Source organism: Bombina bombina, chromosome 11, assembly GCF_027579735.1.
Source record: "Bombina bombina isolate aBomBom1 chromosome 11, aBomBom1.pri, whole genome shotgun sequence".
In the NCBI taxonomy this organism is placed as follows: Eukaryota; Metazoa; Chordata; class Amphibia; order Anura; family Bombinatoridae; genus Bombina; species Bombina bombina.
In genome coordinates, this window is record NC_069509.1 from 149,902,649 (window position 1) to 149,919,349 (window position 16,701).

Sequence of the window (16,701 nt, forward strand, 5' to 3'; positions counted from 1 at the left end):
AAGAAGAGTCACAGGTAAAATGCAGACTCTTAAGCTGGACTCTTAGGCTTACATTCTAAGGAGGTTCAAGGGGATAGCAATGGAGGAGAGGAACTGGTATAAAGAAAGTGTAGGTTGTATGCATCCCTGAACAGTAGAGTCTTTAGGGAGCACTTGAAGCTTTCAAAGCTAGGGGAGAGTCTTGTGGAACGAGGCAGAGAGTTCCACAAGATGGGAGGCAGTCAGGAGAAGTCCTGTAAACTGGAGTGTGGGGAGATAACAAGAGAGGAGGAGAGTAGGAGGTCATGAGCAGAGCGAAGGGGATGGGAGGGAAAGTATCTGGAGACAAGGTCTGAGATATAGGGGGGAGCAGTGCAGTTGAGGGCTTTGTATGTCAGAGTGAGAATGGATTGGCAGAGAGGTGCAGCAGATGAAGTGCGATGTGTAAGGAAGATGAGCCTGGCAGAGGCATTCATTATGGATTGTAAAGGAGCTAGGCGGCAGCTGGGGAGACCAGAGAGGACAGAGTTGCAGTAATCGAGGAGAGAAAGAATGAGAGAGTGGATATTAAAATCTTAGTTGTGTCTTGTGTAAGGAAATGTCTAATTTTAGAGATGTTTTTAAGGTGAAAGCAGCAAGATTTAGCAAAAGGACTGAATGTGAGGAGTGAAAGAAAGATTTGAGTCAAATGTGACCCCCAGGACATTGGGCATACGGGGTAGGGGTAATGATGGAGTTCTCAACAGTTATAGAGAGATTGGGGGTGGAGATTTTGTAAGAAGGGGGAAAATAAGGAGCTCAGTTTTGGAGAGATTTAGCTTTAGGTTATCAGAGGACATCCAGGAAGAGATGTGAGAAAGATAGTTAGTGACACGGGTTAGCAAGGAAGGAGATAGGTCTGGTGCAGAGAAGTAGATTTGGGTGTCGTTGGCATACAAATGTTATTGGAACCCATGGGACTTTATTTGGGACCGCAAAAAAGTCTCAGCACTAACGGTGTACCTTAGTAACAAGCGTATATATAAGATAAGATTTTCGGCGTTGTCACGCCACTCCTTATGGCAAGAAAACACAGCAGTTTATAATAAAATGAAGGACACTCACTTTAATTCCCAAGTGGTCTTTGCTCGTCGAAGGGTTCGCCGGGAAACCATATTTAGGATCACACTAGTCAGTGTTTTACTCCACCGCTGTACCCCGAGCTCTGCTGATAGAATCCGTCTTGCTCTCCAGATCCTCTTACCGGATGTGACGCTATGCGCCCAGTCTCATCCCCAGCTGATGCCTGGTAGCCCAATAGTAATTCAGAATAGATAACAGCAAACAAAGAGAGTCCAATACTAGAACGGCTACTAACAGGTCATCCTTTATTCAATCCTTTGGCAGATGTGTGAGTACGGGGTTTCCCGAAACGCGTTCTGTGTGAGGGGATGTGTGCCACAAGCTTTTGCTTTTAATCATGTTTGTTGTATTTTTGCCCTTGTTGGTTTACTTTTAACATTTTTGAATAAAGGATGACCTGTTAGTAGCCGTTCTAGTATTGGACTCTCTTTGTTTACTTTATTTGGGAACCTAATAGTGACGTGTAGATTGTAAGGCAGAGGAGGCCCCAGAGAAGACTACACTAAAGGTACGGTTTGACAGTTAGGTAGAGAACCACAAGAGGGCTGTGTCACAAATGCCAAAGGATTGGAGGGTTTGGAGCAAAAGAGGGTGGTCAACAGTATCAAAGGCTGCAGACAGATCAAGGTGGATAAGCAGAGAGAAGTAGCCTTTGGATTTTGCTGTAAGTAGGTCATTGGTAACCTTAACGATTGCTGTCGCTGTGGAGTGATGGGGACGAAATCCAGATTGCAGTGGGTCCAATCAATGTACACCTTGTCAGGAATGATGTCAGCATTGACACGGTGGGGAACCTTTGCGCATGCGCACTTAGTTTTACTAGATGTTGATTAGGGTTTATAAGTCATGTTTTTATTTGTTGTGTATACACCTCAAGAAACGGTCATTGACAACCGAGAAACACGTTGTGATATTCTTGTTGTTTTATTAAAGTCTATATTTTTATATTAGACTATTTTATCATAACTTTTTACCCCTTTTATCCACATTTCACTTTAAACAGAGTATATAATTTCTGAACCTTATATCACCTTTTGGGCTCAAATCAGAGGAGCCTTGTTGATATTTTCCCATTTGAGCAATATACAGAACCAAGGAGGCTGTTACCAGTGACTTGCAGAGCCATTGAAGGTTTTCCAACTGGCCGAGTTTATTGCTGGAGGGAGAGCTATCTGGATGGCTCCCAAAGGTCCAGAAGGCATGTGTAGCTCTTCTCAAGTGCTTGATACTCTGTGAGTATGATGTTATCTGCATGTGTGTTTTTCCTATCACAATGATTTTGCACTATTGTGGTGCCTTCTTCTCTTTCCACTTTCTAGTATTGTAGATATAAACATATATATTTAAAGGGATTGGAAACCCAAAAATGTTCTTTTGTGATTCAGACAGAGCATACCATTTTTAAAAAAGTTTCCAATATACTTCTATTATCAAATTAGTTTTTTCCCCATAATATTCTGTGTTGAAGAGATATCTAGATAGGTATCTTGAGCACTACATGGCAGGAAATAGTGCTGCCCTCTACTGAACTTGGAAATGGATAACACTTTCGCAAAACTGCTGCCGTATAGTGCTCCTGAAATGAGCTGGCTTCTAAGCATACATCCCTGCTTTTCAACAAATTATACCAAGACAACAAAGAAAGTTTGATAATAGAAGTAAAAAAATGATAAGAAAAAAAGAGAGTATATCCCAAATTATCCAAAAAGTAAAAATGGCTTTATTGTTCATTCGTTAAAAATAGCGACATGTTACACACAAGGGAGAAAGGTTTTACGCGTTTAGGCTTTAGCAGTACTCATAAACCTGAAAAGGCACAGGTGAGTGCCATTTAAAAAGGCTAAGCCTAGACAGGTCATTGGTCGGTGTAGAACACACCCCTGTTAACCTGTTGTTCACTGAATCAACACAAATTTATCCTAATGAGCATACATGTTACAATATGTTATACAAAAAGGTTACAAGGTCTAGAGGTAATAATTAGTTATTAAATATACCTAAGTAAATTTAATACATAGTTGATTATCACTTCAATGTAGTCACATAGGGTTGACACTGGTGTAAATCTACACAATGGGAATAAAAATAACATAAGTCATACAAAACTTAATACAGTTTGCAAAATGCAATATTCATGCAAAACAAATTTGGGATTTGCATATTCAGATAAGTGTATAGACAGTTGTATAATAATGTAAAAAGGTTTTGCTTTTAAATACATCCTATATATGTGCAGACGTATACATAGATGGACAATTTATCATAGGTAAGTCTTATAACTGAAAACTCACGGTGCATCCATTCATGTGAAAAGAATATCTAAATACATACATAAGAAAATATATTTCCAGTAATGACACATGATATCACAAAAAAGGATGCTTTTCACACAAGAAACACCTACAGACTCCCATATTGGGTGTTAGCTAAAACTAAACACAGTTCTCAAACAAAACTCAAATATTTAGTCAAACCAATAGGGATTCATATTTTTTTTATAATATTTAATATTCATATATAAACACCACATACGTGTCAATAACTCCAGTAAAATTGGTTAAATAGGTAAGATCTCAATATGGATAGTAAAAAAACGAATAAATAAAACATATGCAAATAAAAATATTGGGTCATGACAGTAGTATACTGGAAAATGAAAAGTGAAAAAAATCACTAAATGGATCACTAATATGGATATATAACAAAACGAATGGAAGTGATCCCAGATTTGCTGGAAAAGGCAAAAATTCTATTTTCTTCCAGCTGACCTTGTTGTCTATATTATAGAAGGAGGTAACTGGCTGGGAGTGTGCTTAGAGCATATTACAACATTTAAAGCAAGGAAAACCCCTATTAAGAGAATAGGGAAAAGTAATATGCTCTTTCTACACATAAAGTATATATTTTTCCACTTCAAATTTAACTTTTACTAGTTATAGTTAAAAAGGCAGCAGAAATAGTAGTATCTAGCGTGCCAGAAAAATAGCTAAAAACACAACTCTGTAACTGTGACTTGTATAAAGTACTTCAATGTTGCTGATTTTAGGTTATCTATCACATATGAGGAGGAGGGGAAAAATCAACGATATTAGGTAAATGTAAGAGCATCTATTTAGGAACTGTGTCCTGTATTGCCCTATATTAGGATAGATAAGCCCCTTTTTTACACTAAATATGCTATATATCCCTTCCCCATCCTTCCCACAATATGCCCCAAATGTTACAACAAATGTTACAACAACAAATACAAATATCAACTAGTAGATAGTCTGAAGTTAACAGAGTGCAGTTAAAATAAACACGAAGCCCCTGAGGCTGTCCCCTCTGAGGAAGCGTATAAGTGAATCGCGACCGCGTCAGGGGCGTCGTATTTATTTTAACTGCACACTGTTAACTTCAGACTATCTACTAATTGATATTTTTATTTGTTGTTGTAACATTTGTTGTAACATTTGGGGCATATTGTGGGAAGGATGGGGAAGGGATATATAGCATATTTAGTGTAAAAAAAAGTGGCTTATCTACCCTAAAATAGGGCAATACAGGACACAGTTCCTAAATAAAGGCTCTTACATTTACCTAATATCATTGATTTTTCTCCTCCTCCTCAATATGTGACAGATAACCTAAAATTAGCAACATTGAAGTACGTTATACAAGTCACAGTTACAGAGTTGTGTTTTTAACTATTTTTCTGGCACGCTAGATACTACTATTTCTGCTGCCTTTTTAACTAACTATAACTAATAAAAGTTACATTTGAAGTGGAAAAATATATACTTTATGTGTAGAAAGAGCATACTTTTCCCTATTCTCTTAATAGGGTTTTTCCTTGACTAATATGGATATATTCAATTTCCAATGATTAATGATATCAAATTCTGAATTAAAACCATATGGAATTTGTGTATGAAGTTTCATAATCCAATATACTTCCTGCCTTGCTAACAACTGGTCTTTGTTAGCTCCCCTGGGGAGCAATCATATTGTTTCTATTGCTCACCATTTGAAATATTTTGTGCCCTTGTTGTGTACCTCTAAGAAATGTCTTGAAAGGGCAGAGCATGGTCTATCATTTTTAATATAGCCGAGATGTTCTCGGACAGGTGTCTGGACGTCTCTGCTAGTCATGCCCACATATTGTTTTAAATGTTCAACACACTCAGTGAGATGGACAACATAAGTTGTGGAACAATTGATGCACCTTCTTGTTTGAAACATTTTTGAGGTATCACATGAGTAAAACTCCTTACCCTCAATGATATAATCACAAGCCTTACACCTGTGGTTCCCACATTTGTAGGTGCCATTTACTTGCAGCCATGATCCTGCATTTCTATTTTTGGTAGTTAATTGACTAGGGGCAAGGCTATTGCCTAAAGTAAGATTATTTGAGTAAACACATTTGAAACCCTTTTCCACTGTGGATTTTAAATGGATGTCCCCTAATAGAATCAGAAAATATTTTTTAGCAATAGTCTGAAGAATATTGTGTTATGAAGGACAGTTGTATATTATCTGATGTATCCTTTCTTTTTATCCTGTGTTTGTAAGGGTTGTCTACCATCTACAAGCATTTTGTGTTTGCTAGATGGTCAAGCATTCTGGGGGAATAACCTCTGGTTTTAAGTCTTTGTTTGATGTCTTTACTCTACTCAATAAAGTCCCTATCCTAATTGCATATTCTCCTTGCCCTCGGGAATTGGCTTTTTGCTATCCCTTTGAAAACATGAGGATGTCCACTTTTATTGTGTAAGATGGTATTCCGTGAAATGGGTTTTCTGTACAATTTTGAGTGGATTTTATGTGGCAAAGTATCACCTATCAGTGCGATATCATAAAAATTGACACTTTTTTCGTACCATTCATGAGTAAATTATACTCTATTGTAACAATTGTTTAAAAGTGTATGCTCTGTGGCATATTTATCAAGCTCCAAATGGAGCTTGATGCCCCATGTTTCTGGCGAGCCTGCAGGCTCACCAGAAACAGCAGTTATGAAGCAGCGGTCACAAAGACCGCTGCTCCATAACCTGTCCGCCTGCTCTGAGCAGTCGGACAGACATCGCCGGAAATCAACCGGATCGAGTACAATCGGGTTGATTGACACCGCCCTGCTGGCGGCCGATTGGCCGCAAGTCTGCAGGGGGCGGTGTTGCACCAGAAGCTCTTGTGAGCTGCTGGTGCAATGCTGAATACGAGGTCTGGCGGACCTGATCTGCACTGTCGGATCAGGTCCGCCAGACCTTGATAAATAGGGACCTCTATCTGAGTTTCTTAAAATGTAGTTATTAGATGGAGATTATACATAAACATATATCTATTTCTTTAAATACTTGTTTAACAAATTATTGTTAATTAAAGGACCAATCAATACAGTAGAATTGCATAATTAACAAGTACATAATAAAAAGACAAAGAGAAGAGACTTATTTTGAATTTCGAATAAGCAGTAGATTTTTTCTCGGACAATTTTTTCCCCCTTATTTGACAACCATTAGCCAATCACAGACTAGTATACATATACCCAGTAAACTTGTGCACATGCTCTGTCGGAGCTGGGGCCTGTGAAAGTGTGTATATAAAAAGAATGTGTAAAATTAGATAATGGAAGTAAATTGAAAAGTCTCTTAAAATTGCGTGTTCTTTCTGAATCATGAAAGTTTTATTTTGACTTGAGTGTCCCTTTAAATATGCTGAATCATTGCTATGGGATATGAAAAGACATCCAATTTTTTTCTTTAAAGGAACAGTAAAGTCAAAATTAAAATTTTAGATAGCATGCAATTTTAAACAACTTTCCCATTTACTTCTATGTACTTTGCTTTGTCTCTTGGTAACCTTTGTTGAAAAGCATACCTTTGAAAGCACAGAAGCAGCAATGAACTATTGGGAGCTAGCTGCTGATTGTTGGCTGCACATATATGCCTCTTGTCATTGGCTCACCTGATGTGCTCAGTGGATTACACGCAGAGAAATCAGTGAAAAGGAAAAAAGATAAAACAATATACTCATTCAACAAAATAAAGCTGCATTAATTAATTGTACATTTCTTATCAGAAATTAAGGTATATTAGCATGCATCTTACAGTGGGCTAGATTACAAGTGGCGCCCTAAAGTTAGGGCAGGTCGCACTCGCAATACGCAATATCATGATCACACTAACTAGCAAGCATATTACAAGTTGAAAGTAAACAGTTGCACTTGACCACAAACAGAATTTGTGCTCAATGGATTAGTGTGCCTGAAGACCAGATGTAAAGTGTAAGGGTTAAAAAAAAAGTTCAAGAAACACATCAAAATAAACTATTACACTCATTTATACACTTTCTGACAAAAAATATTTCATATTAATATTAATAACATGTTTTATAAGGGTTAAAAGGAACATTGTATATGGCAAGGTATTTGAATGGAAAGGGCTATTATCTATATATGTATACATATATAAAAATATAGACACATTTATACACATGTATGTGTGTATATATATATATATATATATACTATACTGTATATATACTGTATATACACATATACATACACCTTTGAGCCTTTCAAGTTAAATATATAGATATATGCAATAAACACATATATCCACTTACATATAAATATGTACACAAATATAAACACTTTGGAGCCCATTCCACTCAAATACCTTAAAACTTGAAAAATAATTTTTAATCACTTTTAATATTTTATGTTTTTTTTTACTGTGAATTTAATGTAAATATTTTACATTCCAATGTTCTTCACAAAGTAGGAAATGGTTTTGCTTGCGCGCAATTTACTTTCAATTTGTTAAACGGGCGTTTACAAGCCAGTGTTAAAAGATTACTTTGAGTCATGTTTGCATGCGAGTGAAAAATGTATTTAGCATGCCACTTGTAATCTAGCCCATAGATAGATAGATAGATGATAGATAAAGTAAACGTCAGATGACTGATTTCCATCCCAAAAGATCTGAAATAGGCATGAGCTACATTTGGAGATTCAGCATTTGCAAAACAAATTTCAAACATATGCAGAATCCTGAAATTTTGCCCATAACTAGTTGAAATATATTCATTTTAAAATACATGATAGAACATTTGGAGTAACACTCTTCTTTTAGTAGCTGCTTATAACAAGCTATTGTGATGAGTTTCTAGTAAAACAAGATTTCTGCTTCACATTAAGCAATGTTCTGCATAAAGAATCACCATAAACAGTTTCTATTCAACTATTCTAACGCACTTCATTCAACATTTCCAGTCCTGTTAAATCATATGTGAACATCCCAAATAACTGGTTGAATTGCTTTTCTTTATCTTGTTAACTCTTAGCTCTGTATTTATGTTAATACAATAAAGAACTGTCGATTTCTTTTTTTTCTTCTTCACAGACTTTAAAACTTCTTATAGGTCTGATTTGCATAATGGACATGTCTTGGCGTTTGAAATGAAATATCTCAAAATACAGGTTTTTCTTTCCTATCACTTTCTGTAATTGAAGGAGTCACTTGGACAGGCTGCTAATGACAAATTTCTGCTGATGGAACGTAGTTTGCCAAGTGCCGAACATGAAAAGGAGAAATTAGGATTTGTTCCAATATTGTCAGAAATAAATGAAATCAAAGCAACAGATCAATATAAAGAATATCACTTTTTAAAGATATGTCATTAGTAAATGCAGCTATTTATTTTCTACCACAGATACAAGACTACCAGAATAATTTATTCACATTTGTATAGAAATAATCCTCACTTCAGTATTCAACACTTGTAAGTATTAGAAAAAAAAATTATTAGTGCTCCATTGGGAAACGTGCAGGCTATACTTTTTAAAGCACCAGGTATAGGGGCCTCTCTATCAAGCTCAGAAAGGAGCCTGACGGCCCGTGTTTCTGGCGAGTCTTCAGACTCGACAGAAACAGCAGTTATGAAGCAGCGGTCACAAAGACTGCTGCTCCATAATCCTGTCCGTCTGCTCTGAGCAGGCGGACAGGAATCTCAACAATTCAACCCGATCGAGTACGATCGGGTTGATTGACACCCCCTGCTGGCGGCCGATTGGCTGTGAGTCTGCAGGGGGCGGTGTTGCACCAGCAGCTCTTGTAAGCTGCTGGTGCAATGCTGAATACGGAGAGCGTATTGCTCTCCGCATTCAGCAAGGACTTGCGGACCTGATCCGCACTGTCGGATCAGGTCCGCAAAACCTTTGTTAAATAGGGGCCATTGTGTTCTATCATTCATTTTGTTACATACAGAGTTCAATCCTACCATGTGCGCGTTAAGTCCAGATTACGAGTTGAGCGCAAAATATCGCTTATGCTAAAGCAATATTTGCGCTCAACTGAGCAATACCAGAGCATGCAATGAGAATGCAACCTCGCATTGCACTGGAGCATGCCGCTCATGAGAGCGTGCTTCCATGGGCTCCAATGGGACCCTCATTCTGATGCCGTCATACATGGCACAGAACTTAAGCGCAGCAAAGGGGGTAAGTAGCGCAGTGATGGGCAGCAATTTTAAATCTATTTATGTGTTAATACTGTATGTTTATACATATAAATATATATGCATATGCTTATATACATTATACAATATATATTTGCTGTGAACACACAGTTACCATAGACCGCAATGTAAAGGCACTTTTTAGAGCGCTTTTTTTCTAACACCCCACTCCCGCCAATCTTTAACTCCTTAAAACTGCATAGTGCAGCATTTTTTTTATGAAAAATAAAAGACCCCCTATTTTGGGGGCATTTAAGGCACTTTTAGAAAATTAACCAGAGATCTGATCAATTTGATTAATTTTGTAATGGCTGGTTATTTAACCTTTCTCTTGTGTTTGTTAGAGCGAGACATCCACAGAAAAAACACACACACACCCTCACAGAGACACAAACATATGCACACACCCTCATAGAGACAACCACAGAAAATACACAGACATATGCACACACCATCACAGAGACACCCGCAAATTAATAAATTTGCTCATTTGCGGGTGTGCAATAAATTAGCAGTCCACTTGTAATCTATCCATAAATGTGTTAAAATGACATAATGACAAGAAATTTGCCACCAAGAAATAGACTAGATGAATTGGTCACGTTAAAGCTTCCAATAAATAGGGCTAGATAACAAGTGGAGTGCAAACATATTAGCGCTAACTCTGTACAATTAAATCAGCCGTGCTGGAGCAAAAGCCTTAGGTGTGCTAACTGCGCTAAATCCATCACCTCATATACTCTGCTCTGGTATTCAATCAGACACTAACCTGAGGTACGGTACTCCAAAGTGCACTAAGCCAAAGGCACGCTAAGAAATAGTTTTGTAAAAATGTATATAGATAGATAGACAGATAGATAAAATTAGATATTTATATTGTGTATAGATAATATATATATATATATATATATATATATATATATATATATATATATATACGTATCCAAATAGTCAAAAGCACTCACCAGGTCTTGCAAGTAAATGTCTGTTTAATACAAATACAAAGTGACGTTTCGGGGTTGCACAAACATAAGTTACTGTGAGTGCTATACCAACTTGGATATATATATATATATAAATATATATACTGTATATATATATATATATATATATATATATATATACTGTATATATATATATATATATATATATATATATCATCTTTAACTTAGTGAAGAACAAAACTATTTGAACTACTATTAATATTATTATTATTTTGTTAAATATGGTGTTACAATGTTTGAAAGTGATATGGTATATGACAGGGTGAGGGACAGGGATGAGGTCAGATGTGTATATATTTGTATGTGGATTTGTATGTGAGTATTGATATATATGTCTATGTATGTGCACACATAAATACAAACATACTTTACACTCTTTCAATATTAAGATTCTCTGGTTAGTCATTTTTGGCATCTAATTTTAATACAAGATTGTGCGCTATTCTTAGCTCAAGACCCATTGCACTCCATTTGTATTCTAGCCAAAAAAATGTGTGGGTGTTTTTTTTATCAAATTAAGTGGTCGATCACAAGCCTTTAGCATTGTTTGTCAACTGATTTATTTACAAAAAGCTCCATAGACTTAAATGGTTATTTTTTGTTGAAAACAATTAGAAACGTTTTTTCTAAAGAATTGTGATAGACCCCTGAATTTATCATTCTGTATCTATTAACATTCCTACAGATTTAAGATATCCATAAAAATAATTATATCCATTCAAATAAAATAAAAATATATAAAAGAAAAATTGTGGCTCCAATTTTTGAGCTGGCTAACAGCGCCAAAGCAAATTTATTTATTTATTTATTTTTAAACTGTTTTTATTGATTTTTGAACAAAAGTTGTACAGAGCTTTGATAGGAGGCAGGTGTCAGCAATCAATAAAACAAACAAAAATACAACAAATGAAAGATAAAATGACGAAAGTTGAGAATAGTTTTTTGACATTAGACTCATCAATCAATTATGGTTACAGAAGTGGTGTAAGTAGAGGTACAACAATGTTACAGAAGGAGAGATGTATAGGTGTAAACCTGGGGCTATCAGGAGCCAGAGGCGCTGCAGGTAGCGGGGTAGGTGTGGGATTGGGTGGACTTTCAAATTTATCTCTTATATAAGATTCCCATAGGATTTTAATTTCAAGGTACACGTCTATGCGTCTAGTTTTCATATAGTGATACTCTTCCAGATTTAATACAGTTTGGCATTGAGCAATCCATTGCGCTAGGGAGGGGGTTGAGGGTGTTTTCCAATTTTTGACTATTAAAGTATTAGCACTATTAATTAGTATGTGGAGTAATTTGGTTTGGGAAGAGGTATATTTTTTGGGGGTAAGGTGAAAGAGCCATAAGAGGGGATCTCCAGTGATTTCGGGGCTTAAGATGGTAGATGTTTCCTTTATCACTTCTGCCCAGAAGGGAACGATGTGTGGGCATTGCCAACATATGTGCGACATTGTTCCCGTCTGGGAGTGACATCTCCAGCATAAGTTACTAGTTTTGCTAAATAATTTATGACACCTAGCCGGGGTGAGATACCACCTATGTATTAGTTTAATATTCATTTCGAGCATTCTACAGGAGATGGAGATCTTAGTAATGGTGGAAAATATTCGAGTAGCCTCTGAAGGGGCAACAGTCAGTCCTAGTTCATGTTCCCATCTGTCTATATAGTAAGGGGATTGACCCGGGAGCTGGTTTTGTAGGAGGGCGTACAGGCGGGATAAGGCGTGAGTTACTGGGTTATTCTTACAGCATAAAGATTCAAACTGGGTAGGAGTTCTCATTATATTTTTCCTATCCAGATGATTAATTATGTATGAGTGGCATTGGTATAGTTTAAACCAATCTTGGAAGAAGGAAAGCTCATTATTTTTTAGTTCCTCAACGGTATACCATCTCTGTTCATTGCCTAATTGATATGCCATTAGGGCTCTATGACTTTTTTTAGTTGCATGGCCTATATGTCCCAGCCCTGGTAGAAAATCCTGATTGTCGGTTAGGGGAGTTAAGGGGGAGGGTCTGCTGGAAAGAAGGGGATAGGCTTTTAGTATTCCCTCCCACATATTGTATGTTTCCTTTATAATAGTGTTACAAATTGGGGAAGGTAATTTATTAATTTTTGGTCCCCAGCATAGGGCGCCAAGGTGTGCGTAACCCGTTAGTTCATGTTCTAAATGGACCCATGCTTTAGAGTCGTAATTTGAGAACCAATCCAATATCCTCTGCAGCAAATTAATTTTTATATGTAAAATACACTACCTAGAACTATTTGTGTTGCTATAAATAAAAGGTATAAAATAAATTATACACGTTTTGACACAATTACAGTCGTAATTACTGAACAAGTTTGCTCTAGAATTCTTTTGCCATCTTAAAAAATAAACTGATGTTTTTTGCTTTCAAGACTAAGGGGCCAATTTATCAAAGTCTGGTGGACATGATATGCTGCAGCGAATCATGTCCGCCAGACATCGCTGAATACCGACAGAATATGCTGTCAGCATTTAACATTGCACAAGCAGTTCTAGTGACCTGCTTGTGCAATACCGCCCCCTGCAGATTCACGCCAATCGGTCGCTAGCAGGGGTGTCAATAAACCTGATTGTATAGGATCAGGCGGATTGAGGTCCGCAGCCTAAGAGGCAGTGGACCAGTTAAGGAGCAGCGGTCTTAAGACTGCTGCTTCATAACTGCTGTTTCCGGCAAACCTGAAGGCTCGTGCGGAAACAGGGGCATAAGGGGCCATTCGGCCCTTGATTAATCTGCCCCTCAGGGGTAGATTTACCAAGCAGCGGATACTGCAATCCATAACCCGTCCGCCACCTCTGATGTGGCGGACTGCAATCATCCAGATCCAATACGATTTGCTGTAAATGTGCAGGGGGCGGCATTGCACAAACATTTCAAATGTTAAATGCTGACAGCGTGTGCTGTTGGCATTTAGTGATGCAGGGCAAGCAAGACTCGCTATAGCGAATCATGTTCGTCCGGGGTATGATAAATCTACCCCATAGGGTTCAATTTAAAAAATATCAGGCAGACACGGGCCGACATCTCCAAACCTGTCTGCTCGGCATTGCAATTAGCAGTCAGCAATAAGCTGGTTACATTTATCATTACACAAGCCACTGCTAGTTCAATGCTGCCCCCTGCTCGTATGCAGCCAATGGCGTATGAGCAGGGGCTGTCAATCACCCCGTCAGACAAATTCAAGGTGGTTGAAAACTGCCAGATCAGAGCTGTCATATAGATTAGGAAACAGCAGTCTGATGACTGCTGCTTCCTTACTATGGCTGCAGGCTCACTCATTCATATATTTCTAAATGGAGCCCATAATGGCATAAAGTTTGACACTAAAATATGTTTTTTTAAGTAACTTAATACATGACATTTTAAAATATGGGCACACGCAATTTTATAAAATAGTTAATGTAAATACTAAGGGGACGATTTATTAATGAGTAGTGGACATGATACACTGCAGCGTATCATGTCTGCCAGACATCGCTGAATGCGGGCAGCATACTCTGTCGGCATTCAGCATTGCACAAGCAGTTCTAGTGAACTTCTTGTGCAATGCAGCCCCCTGCAGATTTGCGACCAATCTGCCTCTTGCAGGGCGTGTCAATCAAACTGATTGTATGAGATTAAAGTAGATTGCTGTACACTGCTCAGAGGAGGCAGATCCAGTTAAGGAGCAGTGGTCTTATGACCGCTGCTTCTTAACCCCTGTTTCCGGCGATCCTGAAGGCTCGCACGGAAACAGGGCGAGTTGTCCCCATTAGGGGCATAGTAAATCGGCCCCTAAGTCATCTATTGGTAATAATTTAAAGCTTTACTAAAACCACAAATTATATGCACAACTCAACCAGCAGTAGATATAGGGTACTTAACTTGAGAAGGTTCTAAGTTCAGATGCCAGTAACTAATTGGCTTAAACATATTTTGTAGCAATGCATCTCTGTGAAGGATTTAACAATTTTTTTATTGTCTAAGTTAAGAATAATATGTAAATTCAATGACAAAAACATTTAAACAAAGTTTAAGTTCTTATATAAAGAAGAGAAAAGGGAAATATCTATCATTTGGCTATTGCTTCATGTAAAATGGCAAATTAAACTCCATTCTGTGCTCTTTGCTCTCAATACACCCTTCTTAATCAATACTCTTAAGCTGTTATTGTTACATTAAGATTTTCTGGGTATATTGTTTCAGTGGTTTTTGCTGTACTTGCAGCTGTGATGGGGTTGCTGAATTTTTTTTTAAAATGTCCATTAGTTGTTCACTTATTGTTAGGAAAGTCCCTACTTTTTGAATTTAAAGTGAATGTCAAGTTTGACGAATGTGTGCCCGGTTTGTAAAAATCATATTAAAAACAGGGGCAATTTCATTCATCAAACTTTACATTTCATTCGTTTGGTTAAAATACTTACCTTTTATTCTTGAAAGCCACTCCAGCGCTTCCCCCGCCCGTCGCAAGTCTCTTCATATGTCAAAAATGATGAATATGGCTTCCTCCAATCACGGCTTGGCCTCAGGCAATGTTTGCTCTGGGGGGAAAGCCGTGATTGGAGGAAGCTGGATTCGTCAATGCTGATGTATGAAGAGGCTTGCGCGTGGCGGGGGGAAGCACTGGAGCGGTTTTCAAGAATAAAAGGTAAGTATTTTAACTAAACGAGTGAAATTAAAAGTTTGATGAACGAAAGTACCCCTGTTTTTAATCGGATTTTTAAAAAACAGGCACACATTCGTCCAACTTAACATTCACTTTAAATAAAATTATACATTCCTACATTAACAATAAACAGAATAGAAATATGCTTAATAATCGAGTCGACATTCTTGTTATTTGCTTTATGGTCAAGATATTATAGAGTTCCTGCGTAAAAATGTAGATAAACAATTTTTACTGGATCATTTTAATTAAAACTTAAAACATCTAAGAGCTTAAAAGCAAAGAGAGCTTTTATTCATTCTAGTGTGAAAACAATAAAAAATATATTTTATTATTTAACATACTGTATGTAATTGTATTCACTCTGCAAAAGGGTTAAACTAAACACATAGATAAAATGTGCAGCCAGATACAATGCACTGCTGTTCCTGAGGAGGTCTCAACTTGTGACCAAATCAGAAGTGTCATATATACATATCCACCAATCAACTTAGGAATGGCATGTACAACTGTTAAGGCTTAAAGTGACAGTATACACCAATTTTCATATGACTGAATGTAAAAGACACTACTATAAAGAAGAATATACTGTAGATACTGATATAAAAATCCAGTATAAAACCTTTTAAAAACTTACTTAGAAGCTCCCAATTTAGCACTGTTGATGAGGTTAGGTTGGGGCACCCACTGAAAGGGGCTGAGAGCCAAACCTCCCCCAATCCCCCCCTGCAAGGCATATGAAAAGACCCATTATACAAACAGAAGCAATCTGACATCTGTATACATCAGTATATATCTAAAATTTTGGGGCTTGGTTACCGGTCTGAAAATCATCACAATGTTATTTAAAAATAAGCAAAACTATACATTTTTACAAAAACACACCTAAACGGGCTATATAAATGGATCAGCTACAAAAAATGTATGCAAAGAAAAATCTAGTGTACAATATCCCTTTAAACACAGTGGGGTGGGGAGATTTGTTTAAAACTAAAATACAATTTAATTACAATGAATACAATATCCCTTTACACACAGTGGGGTGGGGAGATTTGTTTAAAACTAAAATACAATTTATTTTTACACTTGTACTTATTCTATTTTTAAAGTATTCCTCTTTTTAAAATGTATGTTTTTACCTGTTGGAGTCCACCACTGAGTTGTCCTACACAATGAATTCTGGACTAGGCGCTTTGTTGAACATGTATGTTTCATACCAGGCATGCGAGACTGAACTCTTCTAAGCAGTGATCGTTTTCCAACAGGGAATAAAAGGCTAGAACTCCACACACTGCTGAAAAAAGGCAAACATGTAATACGTTAGTGAGTTGCTAATAGCAGTTAAGCCGTAGCATTTTAGCAAAACTATATATTAGCTAGATAGGGGACCTTAATATATTTTTTAGATACATAGTTCCT

General features: G+C 37.1%; 1 long non-coding RNA gene across 1 annotated transcript in view; it reads right to left on the reverse strand.

The window, feature by feature from the left end:
- LOC128642433 (uncharacterized) overlaps window positions 1-16,701 on the reverse strand; it is a 401,130-nt gene that overhangs the window by 129,184 nt on the left and 255,245 nt on the right. The window contains exon 2 of the long non-coding RNA XR_008399656.1: window positions 16,422-16,576. This is a non-coding gene — a long non-coding RNA (uncharacterized LOC128642433). The remainder of the gene's footprint in view (window positions 1-16,421; window positions 16,577-16,701) is intronic.